At 45.3% G+C, this 13683-nt stretch overlaps 1 protein-coding gene across 2 annotated transcripts in view; it reads right to left on the bottom strand.

Moving 5' to 3' along the window:
- The window catches only part of MLIP (muscular LMNA interacting protein), a 446927-nt gene that overhangs the window by 78319 nt on the left and 354925 nt on the right, over positions 1 to 13683 (bottom strand). The window lies entirely within an intron of this gene.

Here is a 13683-nt window from a genome sequence, read left to right as displayed (position 1 = left end):
GACGTCATGTGAGATGCATGCTGGCTGGCTCTCTGCACAACAGAGAGAGGTGCTGGGCCACTTTAAAGCATACCTGAACTTCCACTCTGCTCTCAAAGATAGACAACAGCATAAGAACTTTTAAAGAAAAACATTTGTTGCAGCTGAAAAAAATCCTGCAATAAAGCTGCACTGTTTTTACTTCCTGCTGTCATTGAAGCAGACATATTGCTGACATCCTGTGCTTTCAAATGAGCTTACATGCCTTATCTGCCATAGCAATCAGGTGGCACAGGGGAGAGATCAAATTAAAACTTGTGATTCAACACAGATGAGGGGGAATTAGACAGGCTAAACTCTCTGAATACATCCAGGGTGCATTTATCTCTGTTTTCCTTTCAACCTGTTCAAGACTTCAGGTCCACTTTAAAAGTGAAACATTGATGGGATGCTTTTAAAGAGGGATATATTTGAGGGAAGGAAAGACCAGGGTAGAGAGGTAGAAATTTTACAGACAGGAAGGGGGGAGGTTAAGGGGAGATATAGTATGAGGAGGGAGGAATGGAGAGTGATAGGGAATGGGAGAGAGGCAGGTGACAGAAGCCAGCAATATCACAGCCCTGACACACTGCTCATAGTCACTCCCCCCTGTGCTCTCCCATCACCCAGGAAGCCCAGCTCTGACATAACACACTGCAGCTATCTAACAACCCCCATGCAGCAGAATCATATTTCCAGGAAGGAGAGAGAGAGAGAGACACAGAGCTCCCAGCTGGACACTCACTGCAGAGGGGGTGAGAGTATCCTGCACACACACTGTAGCAGCAGCATTAGGGAAACTGATCCAGCTGCAGAACAGGCAGTGTGTGCAGTACTGAGCAGAATCTCTGCATGATCTGCTCTGACTTCTCTCCCTTCCTATCCCCCCTTTCCCAGCACAGCTACCTGTCCTGTGGAATCATCTGCTCCATTTAGATTTCCCGGGTCCAGGTACTCTCGTCTCCAGTGCTCAGCCCCGCCCCTCAGTGTTACAGACTCATAGAAGGGGAGGGGCGCTCTGTTCTGTGCAATGCACGCAAGGGAGACTGGGGACAGCGCAGCAGCAGACAGCTGATTGATTACCCGATTAACAGCTGTCTGCAGCTAGCGCGGGACACCCGCCCCAGCTCTCCTGCCTTTCACCAAACGAAAGTGACCGCAGCATAAACACAGCGGGGGTGGTGGGGGGCAAGCCAGGCTCAGCACAGACCTGCTCCTTGCGCCCCTCCCACACTACAGTGAGCTCCGCCCAGAGGCTCCAGCCTCTTGAGCCTCTGTGTCGGCACGGCCCTGAAAGTAATGACTGCCTTTGAAAGAGAAGGAAAAAACGTCCTCAGCAAAGTAAAGTTGTGGCTGAAAGTCGAAGTTGTCTAAGAAAGAGACCGTCGGACTCTAAATCTAATTGTTAGGCAAGACCACGGCTCCTAAAATCATTGCAGAACTGAATGAACACCTACACAACCCAGTTTCCACAAAAACTGTTCATCGGGAGCTGCACAATTCTGGATTCTACGGAAGAACTGCAATTAGAAAACTTCTGTTCTCAAAGACAAATGTTTCTAAGCATTTAGAATGGTGTAGAAATCACCAGAATTGGTCCCTCGAGAAGTGGAAAAATTTGATTTTCTTTGACGAATCATCGTTTACCTTATTTCCGACCTCCGGGCCGAGTGTACTTTTGGAGATGGCCGAAAGAAGCATTTCATCCAGACTGCCTTCTCCCAACTGTAAAACATGGCGGGGGGTTCTGTGATGACCTGGGGTGCTATTTCTTGGAAATCCGCTGGGCCAATGATTTCCCTTCAGGAAGAATTAACAGCCGAGACTATTTAGGAATTTTGGGCGACCAGGTTCATCCTATGGTTCAAGAACTGTTTCCGGAGGGGAATGCCATCTTTCAAGATGATAATGCCCCAATCCATACAGCTAGAATTGTTAAAGACTGGCACGATGAACATTATAATGAAGCTGAGCAATGCATCTCATCTTGCCACCACAATCCCCAGACCTCAACATTATTGAGAATTTATGGTCGTTACTAGAGATTCAAGTGAGAAGTTGATTTCCGCTGCCATCGTCTCTAAAAGAACTGGAGGGTGTTTAAAAGTGGACCCAAATTAAAAATACAAGATTTCAGAAATAAAATCTATTTTCTAAATTATAATAATAAATAGCAGCCCTTTTTCAGCTGCATGATGACAAATATAAAATATTTTACATTTATTGGAAAGAAGTTTTAAATCAGGATGATACCATTTATTGGCCAACTACAAATGAATAAGAATAAACAAGCTTTCGGCCTTGCAGCCTTCGTCAGGTTTACATCCTGTTAGTTTGCAAGCTGGTGGTACAGACAGCTTATATACATGCAACATCAAAAGGGAAAACAGATATTTTTTCAAGCATAAATACGTCATTAAGATGCCTTAATTCAAACAGACCATCTAAATGGGGTAAGATAAGGATCCTTGTTTACTCCATTGCTCACAGACCTGGTATTAGGATTGACCCAGAGGTATCGTAAATTCTTAGTTCACAAGTTCAGCTAGAGTGGCTGAGACAGTTCAAATATCATCAATCTCATACCAATATAGAAAGTTGTTGTCCTTATTCAAACCCTTCTGCACAGCTTTGAACCAATTTATAAATTTTGTCTCTGCTATTAATCGGTCATTTGACGTTTTGAAGCCGCCCTTCAGGGCAGTGACACGAAGATCATCCATGCTGTGTCCGTTGGACCGAAAGTGTGTAGCAACTGGGAGTCCAGATTTGGTATCATTAATAGTGTGCCTGTGCCCATTCATACGTCTGCGCAGAGTTTGTCCGGTTTCTCCCACGTACATAACATTGGGGCATTTAGCAAAAATGATCAGATATACCAGATTGGTGGACCCACAGGAAAATTTACCTTGTACTCTGTACTCCTGTTGTGAACCTGGTATCGTTACCCTGTCAGTGGAGTAAATGTGTCTGCAGGTCCCACATATTTTTTGTCGGCAGGGTGATGTTCCGTTTTGTTGAGGCCTATTCAAAGAGCTCCTGACAATCATCTGTTTTAGATTGTGTGGTTGCCGATATGACAAGAGTGGAGGTTTAGGGAATATCGTTCTCAGTCTGTGATCCTTGTGTAAAATGGGATGAAGTTCCTTAGCAATCCTCCTTAAGATTTCCAGGTGTGGGTTGTAGGTGACAACCAAAGGGACACGTTCCTCTTTCTGGTTTTGCTTATATTTCAGGAGTTCAGTCCTGGGGATGTTGCTGCCTTTCCTGATTTGGGCCTCAGCCATGGGAGGACTGTAACCTTGTTTAATGAAAGTGTTCTTAAGGTGATCCAGGTGCTTGTATCTGTCCATCCTTTCAGAACAAATCCGGTTGTACCTTATAGCTTGGCTGTAAATTATAGAGTTCTTAATGTGCTTGGGATGAAAACTGTCATATCTTAGGTATGTGGGACGGTCTGTAGGTTTGCGATACATAGAGGTTTGTATGTTGTTACCCCTGATGTATATGGTGGTGTCCAGAAAGTTAATCTCTGTGTAAGAGTGGGTAAGTTTCAATTTGATTGTAGGATGGAAGGCATTAAAGTTCCTGTGGAACAGGAGAAGATCATCCTCACTTGCGGACCAGATGATTAAAATATCATCAATGAAGCGGAAGTAGGCCAAGGGTTTTATGCCACATGTATTGAGGTATTCCTCTTCAATTTTGGCCATGAAAATATTTGCATACTGTGGAGCGAATCGCTTGCAAACTAACAGGATGTAAACCTGATGAAGGCTGCAAGGCCGAAAGCTTGTTTATTCTTATTCATTTGTAGTTAGCCAATAAATGGTATCATCCTGATTTAAAACATCTTGCTTTTACTGATGGCTAACACGGTACAATACCGTACTGCTACATTTATTGGAGGAACCCCTCCCTTCCTTTCATATTGCCGGGACAGAATCCGGCAAAATGCTGGAGTAGGTAGTGTCTGGCAATGGAGGAATTTCTAATGGCTGCCACCTGTATCACCCTAGTTATGGAAAGAGAAGGGTAAAAAGCATGCACTTAAATGCTCATAGGCTTGAAGGAGTGTTTATTTATCTTTGTATGTGTCAGAGTGGTGCAACTAAATATTTTGAATTAAAAAAAAAATTGGTTTGGGTCCGCTTTAACTAAAGAATGGGCTAAAATTCACAATTCACAGATTGTATGAATCAATACCTCAGAGAATTGAGGCTGCAATTTCCGCAAAAAGGTAGACATACACCACATTAAAATATATTTTGTTGATTTTCAAGGTGTTTCCTTTATTTTGTCCAACCCCTGTATATGTATGGTCCCCACTATTGCCTGCTTTGTACCATCTATAGCACCACATCACATGTAGGGGGCGGGGCTAAATAAATAAAGCATGAATTAATAATAAGAATACAAAATAATAAGAAGATGCGTGTGTACATTTCACTATAGCAGTGTAACGATTGTGTAACGATGGTGTAGCAACACAGACGTCTGATTATGTGGTGATCTGCAGAATCACCAATAATGCAAATATAGCTGACAGGATAGCAAGGTGTATAGTGCTTGGTGCAACAGTAACAGATACAGTAAGTTTAATGAGACCTCACCAGAGGAGCTGGTGGGTACTATCAGAAACAGTAACTGAGTAGCTTTAACTAAACCCCACCAGAGGAGCTGGTGGGTACTATCAGAAGAGCACCTCACCAGTGGCAAGGGCCCACTGGTGAGCAGAGAGGTCAGACAGGCTAGGTTTGGCAACTGAGAGGCAGATACAGTACAGAATCAGTAAGCAAAAGAGTAGTAGGTATTCAGGCAGAGGTCCAGCAACTAGATCCGATGGGCAGAAGTACAGAAACGTAAAGCATTAGCAGAGTCAGAGATAAGCCAGAGTCATACACAGAATATCAATAATATACAATAAAACAATAGTCCTAGTCTTGTGTGAAATCCCTGGTTTCCTCCCAGATCAAAGCACACCGGATACTAGTCTAAGGTCTGAGCGCTAACACGTATGTATTCGCAACAGCAGACAGGTTGCGACTGAAGGCTTTTGAAGCAGAGGAGACCCCACGGCCGTGCCCACTACCAATCAGCCAATCCTGAGCGACATGAGTCCCCTCTGACGTCAGCTGACCAGTGGGTCAGCTGACGCGCCTCCTCCCAGCATAAAGGTCCTGTCTACGCGCACGGCCACGCGATACAGCAACCCTATGTGCTAATGACAATTCCGTCCTCGGTGTGCTAGATGCTGGCGGAATGGAAAAAACCTCCTAGCAGGGAACTGAGGCGGCTGCGGAGACACCCTGCGTGCCCGCAGCCGCAGATGTTACAGTACCCCCCCCCCCCCCCCTTGAGGCGTGGACTCCGGACACAGGCCACCAGGCCTGTCAGGATGCATGCATACGATGACTGGGAACCCAAGATCTCTCCTCAGGCCCATACCCCCTCCAATGAACCAGGTATTGTATAGAGTTGCGCACAGACCGAGAATCCAAAATTTGTTCTATCTCATGCTCAGGTTCCCCATCAATCATCACGGGGGGGGGGGGGAGGGTAGCAGGAAGTGACGTCAGTGGAGCGCACACTGGAACGAGGAAGAGGTGAGTGATCCCCGCCCCCGTTGCCTCTTACAATAGCTAGCTGCAGCAACTTAGCTTTTTAAAGCTGGAGGGGAGCGGAGGAGGGGGGACCCAGGCGAGGGTGGGGGTCCGAAACCCCTCCCCGCCGCTAGGCCCAATATCCCCTTCCTGCCCGCTATCCCCTCCAGCTCGGGTTGGCCCCCCACACCCACGGCTTGGGGGGGGGGGGCGTGATTTCTTTAAAGATTGCCTCAGGCGGCAAAATGGAATGTCTTAATACCTCTCCAACCGGTGGAAGGGAAACAGCATATGTGACCTTATTGATTCTCTTGGAGACAGAGTATGGACCTATATATCTAGGGCCCAATTTGGCAGAGGGCTGCTTCAGAGCCAAATATCGAGTAGACACCCACACCAGATTCCCCGGTGCAAAGTCCCACTATCTCGAACGTCTCCTGTCTTCCTGTTTTTTCTGGGTCACAAAAGCCTTCTTGAGATTTTTCTGAACCAGAGCCCAGATCTCTTTCAAAGTTCCCTGCCACTCCTCCAGTGCTGGGAAAGGAGATGCCACCACAGGCAAAGAAGAGAACTTAGGGGATCTCCCCGTCACAACCTGAGACAGAGAGAACCCCGAGGAGGAACTCTTCAAATTATTATGGGCAAACTCTGCAAATGGCAAGAATTTGACCCAATCGGTCTGGGCATCTGCCACATAACACCTCAGAAACTGTTCCAGGGACTGGTTAACCCTTTCCGTTTTCCCATTCGTCTGTGGGTAGTAGCCAGAGGAAAATGATAGGTTCATGCCCAAATGATTACAAAAGGCCCTCCAAAATTTAGAGATGAACTGGACTCCCCTATCTGACATCACATTCTCCGGGATACCATGCAAACGAAAAATGTGGTGAATGAAGAGCTCTGCCAGTTCTTAAAGTGAACCTTAAGTGTCCAAAAAAAATTGAGTTTTACTCACCTGGGGCTTACCTCAGCCCCCTGCAGCTGATCGGTGCCCACGACGAGTCGCTCTGATGTCCGCATAGGCACCCGTATGCGGACATATGGCCGCATAGGGGTGCTATTTTGGCTGGGAACGCGTAGTATCAGCCGCGTTCCCCAGCCTGACGGGTCCTGACGGCGAAACCAGAAGTGGCCGCCAGCGGGACCCGGAGCATCAGAGCGACTCGTCGTGGGCACCGATCAGCTGCAGGGGGCTGAGGTAAGCCCCAGGTGAGTAAAACTCAATTTTTTTTTGGACACTTAAGGTTCACTTTAAGCAGAGGGGAGTCCATCCAAAGGGATGAAATGGGCCATTTTACTGAACCTATCGACTACCACCCATATGACAGTTTTCTCTGAGACCTGGGCAGTTCCCCTATAAAGTCCATGGACAAGTGTGTCCATGGCTGCTCTGGCACAGGTAGTGACTGTAAGGTGCCAACGGGAGCTCGTCTGGAGGGTTTGCTCCTGCCACAAACAGAACAGCTCCCCACAAAGTCCTTACAGTCAGATACAATGGAAGGCCACCAAACACATCTGCCCAATAACTCCTGCATACGGGCAACACCAGGGTGACCTGCATTATTATGAGAGTGAAGCACATGAAGAATCTTAAGTCTGAACTGGAGGGGTACAAACAGAACTCCATCTGGTTTCCCTTCTGGGGCTTCCTGCTGAAATGGGCTCAGTATAGTGGCCCAGTCCTTCCAGGCCTTAATATCAGTGGAACCAGAGGAGTGAGGCGGAAACTCCTCCACTTGGATCTCGGTAACTCCCACTGTGACTTTCTCCAAACAATGATGATGACAGTAGGAGGACCAGGCTAACAATTGTCTGGAACTCCAGTCAATCTGAGGGGAGTGCTTTCTAAGCCACGGCATACCGAGAATCACTGTAGAGGTAGACATCTCTAGAACTAAAAACTGTATCTGTTCCTTATGCAACACCCCCAACTGACACAACAATAACGGAGTTTGAGTGAGTGGTAATTTCCCTTGCAACAGTGAATCATCCATTGCAGTCACTATAATCTGACGTTCCACAGGACGGAGAGGAAAACCAAACTTAATGGCGAAGTCATATGCCATTACATTAACTGCAGAACCTGAGTCTACAAAGGCCTGGGTGGAATGAACTTGATCCTCCCAGGTAATAGAACACGGGAAAAGTACACGCTTATTCTTTAGAGGTAATACTGGATTGCCCAGGGTAGTACCTCCAGCTACACCTAGGCGATGGAATTTTCCACCTTCCGGGGACAATTTGCTATGACATCCCCCTTCTCTGCACAATCAGGACAGAGTTTCTCGGTACGCCTCCTGTTCTTCTCCACCTCAGTGAGCTTGGACTGTCCAATTTGCATTGGCTCATCAGGCGGAGGAGAGGAAGGAACAGGAGGATAGAACATACCAGAAGCAAGTCTCCCTGGCGTTCTGCCTCGAGTCTGCCTCTGGTATCGCACTCGGCGATCAATTTTGAATTGCCAGGGAAATGGCCTCATCAACTGACTTAGGCTCAGGGTGACCTAACATAGGATCAGCCACTGCATCGGATAACCCTGACAAAAAACAATCTAGTAATGCATACTGCCCCCATCTGGCTGATACCGCCCACCTTCTGAATTCAGCGGCATAATATTCAACTGAGTTATGACCCTGCCTGAGGGTCTTAAGCTTCCTCTCTGACGTCATTGCTAAATCCGGATCATCATATATAACTGCCATCGCTTTAAAGAAGTGCTGAACAGAGGCCAAAGCCTCATGCCCCTCAGGGAGACTGTAGGCCCAGGACTGCGAATCACCTGATAATAAGGTCTTTATCAGTGTGACTCTCTGGTTCTCTGTGTCTGAAGATACTGGCCGTAACTCAAAATAAGAAAGGCACCGGTGCTTAAAGTTTCTGAAGTCAGAGCGATGCCCTGAAACATTTTCAGGAGGGGGCATCCTGGGCTCATTAACTGGAGGTGATAACACTTGTGCATTAGGATTTTTCAGCCGATTAACTGCCTCAAGCAATTGGTCTATCTGGGCCTGCTGAACGTTAACCGTCTTGACGAGATCGGTAACGGTCGAGGTCAAAAGTTCAATCCGATTGCACAGTGTATCCATATTTTTCTGGTCTGCTGTTCTGTAATGATTGTGTAACGATTGGTGTAGCAACACAGACGTCTGATTATGTGGTGATCTGCAGTATCACCAATAATGCAAATATAGCTGACAGGATAGCAAGGTGTATAGTGCTTGGTGCAACAGTAACGGATACGTTTAATGAGACCTCACCAGAGGAGCAGGTGGGTACTATTGGAAACCGTAACTGAGTAGCTTTAACTAAACCCCACCAGAGGAGCTGGTGGGTACTATCAGAAGAGCACCTCACCAGTGGCAAGGGCCCACTGGTGAGCAGAGAGGTCAGGCAGGCTAGGTTCGGCAACTGAGAGGCAGATACAGTACAAAATCAGTAAGCAAAAGAATAGTAGGTATTCAGGCAGAGGTCCAGCAACTAGATCCGATAGGCAGAAGTACAGAAACGTAAAGCAATAGCAGAGTCAGAGATAAGCCAGAGTCATACACAGAATATCAATAATATACAATAAAGCAATAGTCCTAGTCTTGTGTGATATCCCTGGTTTTCTCCCAGATCAAAGCACACCGGATACTAGTCTAAGGTCTGAGCGCTAACACGTATGTATTCGCAACAGCAGACAGGTTGCGACTGAAGACTGAAGGCTTTTAAAGCAGAGGAGACCCCACGGCCGCGCCAACTACCAATCAGCCAATCCTGAGCGATGCGAGTCCCCTCTGACGTCAGCCGACCAGCGGGTCAGCTGACGCGCCTCCTCCCAGCATAAAGGTCCTGTCTACGCGCGCGACCGCGCGATACAGCAACCCTATGTGCTAATGACAATTCCGTCCCTGGCGTGCTAGACGCCAGCGGAACGGAAAAAACCTCCAAGCAGGGAACTGAGGCGGCTGCAGAGACACCCTACGTGCCCGCAGCCGCAGATGTTACAAGCAGTTCTTTCTTTCTTTCAAATAATACTTGCGTCTTCATTTTACCATTCTTGATTGAAGTGTAGAATTTACATTGGCTTTGAAGGCTACAGTTCGGTGTAGCCAGCAATATAAACCTAAATCAGTGGTATCATTAATTGCATGGATGGCATTTCACAGGGGAAAAACCTCTGCACAGGGGAAAAACCTGCCTTGACTGTTGCAAATGTGATATTGATAGCTTTGCAGATAAGAAGACTGCTAAAAGACAAAAGAAAGCAATGAAAGCAGTGAAGACTGTCACAAGGAAGGTAATCCATCAGTTGTTTAGCTGAGCGATTGCTTTCATTTTAAATCCCGGTTTAGATTTATTTCTCCATTGGAAGTGACAGGTGATCTTTAGTAAATGTAGCATGACTAATCCAAATTTTACACTGAATTTTGATGCAGAATTATACGTGCTGAACCTACATATATTACCAGTACATACTGTCATAGAATTTAAACCAATTCAGTATTGTTCAGATCTCTCCATCCCTGAGCTATGCTGTAAGACAAACTCAGCTTAGATTAATGTCAAGGGAGCCCAGCTGTGTCACTCATCCCCTCCTGGCCCTTCTACATGAATATGCAGTTGTGTAAAAGGTGGCATGTGAGGTTTCCTGGGGAGGATGTCTTGTTTTGTATAAAATTGTACCTGCTGTTATTACTAGTGGAAGTGTCGTAAAAATAGAGTTTAAGCCAGGCTTGAGAATGCTGACACTAACAACTGCCCTACATGCAAGAGACTGTATAGAGTCAGAATCTATAAATCCCTTTAAGTCAGACTGTAAATCCTGAGACAGACAGAGCATTCTGAGAATTTGTTTATTGTTTTTCACATGACAATTGAGGTCATGCAAGGTTAAGTATAATGGGGCCCACATACATGTAGCAATTACAGAAAATCTCTTCATTTTCATTATTGTTCCATAATAATAATAATAATAATGATAATACGCTTTCACAAAAGCATAATTCCATAGATCCCAAGCAGAAGCCATTAGCTATTTTAAAGATCATTTTGATTTAATATTTTAAGTCTTATCCAAGAAACGAATTCCACCTTCTATACAGGCGATTTTAATCCTTGAAATGACACATTTTTACATAAACAGGTGCATTTTCAATGAACAGAATTTCCTCCATATGATCATATTATGTGACTATGGCCTTGATGCACAAAAGAACGGTAACATTGCTATGCACAGACAACACATGGCAATATTACCTTTGCTACAAGCAGTGTTTACTGCGACTTACCTTATTAGCGTGAGCGGTACTCAAGTAGCATAGATGGCAATGGTCAGAAACTGCCTTCAGGAAATCTTTCCCACAATACATTAGCAATCACACTTATTTCAACACCCGTGACACTATTCTTCCTAATTGCCTTTCATCAAATGGAGCCTTTGAAGTAAAATGCTCATGCAATGAGAACCCGGTTTTAATGCTAGGTTCACACCATACAATTTTCTGTTAGATTTTCTCTTAGATGTACCTGCCAGATAGCTTTTTTTCCATGTTGTAGGTAAATCTAACAGAAGAATCTAACAGAAAATTGTATGGTGTGTACCTAGCATAAGATTGCACCTTCCACATACAGAGGTATAACGTTCATTTACATCACTTGCTTGCTCTCAACCCAACTAATTTCAGCATTCTAACGTCCTCAGAAGTACATAAAACAGGGTCCTAATTGAATTAGGGCCCACAAGTGTGAATGGAAAGCAATTGGGAAGGATGGTGCAACACATCTTGAAAGAAGAATATATCTATATAGGTCAGAATAGCTACACTAATAATACAATTTTAAAGGTTACAACAAAGACATAAACTCTAACATAAAATTGTACTTCTCGTTGGCACTTCTCTCTGGAACCAACTAGAAAAGAGCCGCGTATCAGTGCTTAACTAGGAGACTTAACTTGCACAACTCCTAGTTTTGCATGACAAGGGACTGCTGTGATGGTAAGAAGTCAATTTGAATTGTTCTGGGAAGTCAGTTAGTTCAGATCATGATAAGATTTCAGAAAAGGTCACTGGCATTGTGTTAAAAATAAATTTTACATATGCGTAATTTTGCATCGTAATTTGTAATTACAATGTGAAATCATATTTCTCCATTTTTGGAAAACTCAAGGGAAAGTCAGAGGGAATTAAAAAAAAAAAAAAAAAAAAAAGATTTACTTACCCGGGCTTTCTCCAGCCTCTGGCAGCCGTCCTGTGCTCTTCTTCAATTTGCTTCAATCCAGTGGTTTGGGGTCCCTTCCGAGGCTACTGCGCACGTGTGAGAGCCCCTCTGGGTCCCGATGATGCAGTCTGGAATGTACTGCGCAGGCGCAATACTTCTGTGTCTGAGCAGAACACTCCATACTACGTTGGTGCGACCGAAAGTGACTGTCGCACAGGCGCAGTAAATGTGCATCGTCATCTGCACCGGAGGGGACCCCAGGCTAGCGGCTTGAAGTGGAGCTGCAGCGAGTGACATATTGGCTGTTAGGGTCTGGAGGGGCTTTTAATCAGCTCGGAAGTGTCTTTTAATTATGTCACAATTCATAATGCCACATCACAATTTCGCATTAACTCAATCGCATGCATAATACTTACTGTGTTTACTCATAATTTCACATAATTTAATGTAATTATGTGTAATTACAAATAAGCTATTATGAAAATAATCATAATTAATACAATTATGCATACACTCATAATTACGCAAAATTTCACATAATTTTTCACAATTACAATTTTTATATTAACGCATAAGCAAAATTTAGCATTGCAATCATCACTAATTATCTCTTTGTGGAGTTCAGTCTCTAGTAGTTTGTCCGGTAGCAGGAAAAAAGGGCACCAGCTTAGGGTGGACGAAAAGGGTGTGCCAAGTGCCAAATGCAAAGTGCAAAGTGCCAAATGCAAAGTGGCAAATGCAAAGTGTGAAATGCAAAGTGCCAAATGCAAAATGCAATGTGTGAAATGCAAAGTGCAAAGTGCAAAATTCAAAGTGCCAAATGCAAAGTGCAATGTGCCAAATGCAAAGTGCCAAGTGCCACGTGCCACGTGCCATGTGCCGAGTGACAGTCAGACAGCAAAGGAGAAGACACTAGTACACACTTATCATCACACTGGCACTGCTCAGCAGCACAGCAGTTCTGTAGTAAGCTAACACAGTAGTACTACTACTCCAACAACTAACTAGCACTGACTGCAGTACTACAGTACTAACTACACAATAACACAGTAATTCTATTCCCTATCCTAACCTACACTGTAGCTAAGGCTAGCAGGCCAGCAGACAGCAGCTAGCCTGGTCTGTGCACAGCACACACACAGACACATAGCACCTGCCTGCAGCAGCCCTGCAGCACACACTCTGACTGTCAATGAATGAAATCAAGCTAGCTAGCTACCTAATTAACAATACAATAGTGTAGTGAAGGGGTTAATCACTGAACAGCTTTAGGTTTATCCCTGTATACAGCACTTGCTAGGCCAGCAGCACTGGAGCATGTCTCGCAGTGAGCAGTGACAGCAAGGACAAGATTTCTCATCATGGCAGCCCTCCTTATTATACAGGGGGGCCTGGCCAGGGTTCCTTTCTGTGATAGGGTGGTAGGGCTTAGGCTGGGAGCCCTCTGATTGGCTCAATGAGGACAGGTGGGGCTGACCAGTGTTCCCTTCTGTGATTGGCTGCTAGGGCTTCTGCTGGGAGCCCTCTGAGTGGCTCAATGATGCCATCTCCTTAGTTACAGTATTCGGATTCGGATATCCGCCGGATATCCAGATTGCCAGCAAACTATCCGCAGATAGCTATCCGGATTTGGGCCAAGGTATCCGGAATCCGAATCCAGTCGGATAGCTGAAAAAAGTTCGGATATCCGGGTTACCTGGATATCTGGAATCCGAGTGAGCACCACTGGAAGTAGCTTTGCGCAGCTTTTAGTGCTCGTAAAGCTACTTTAGGGGCACTTAGTAACTTTTCACTCCAGCGCTAGCACTTAGCACCGGTTAGTGAATCAAGCCCATTGTTTACCAGTATGACAATAAAACAG

Source organism: Hyperolius riggenbachi, chromosome 4 (genome assembly GCF_040937935.1).
Source record: "Hyperolius riggenbachi isolate aHypRig1 chromosome 4, aHypRig1.pri, whole genome shotgun sequence".
Lineage (NCBI taxonomy): Eukaryota > Metazoa > Chordata > Amphibia > Anura > Hyperoliidae > Hyperolius > Hyperolius riggenbachi.
This window is presented reverse-complemented; position numbering and strand designations above follow the sequence as displayed.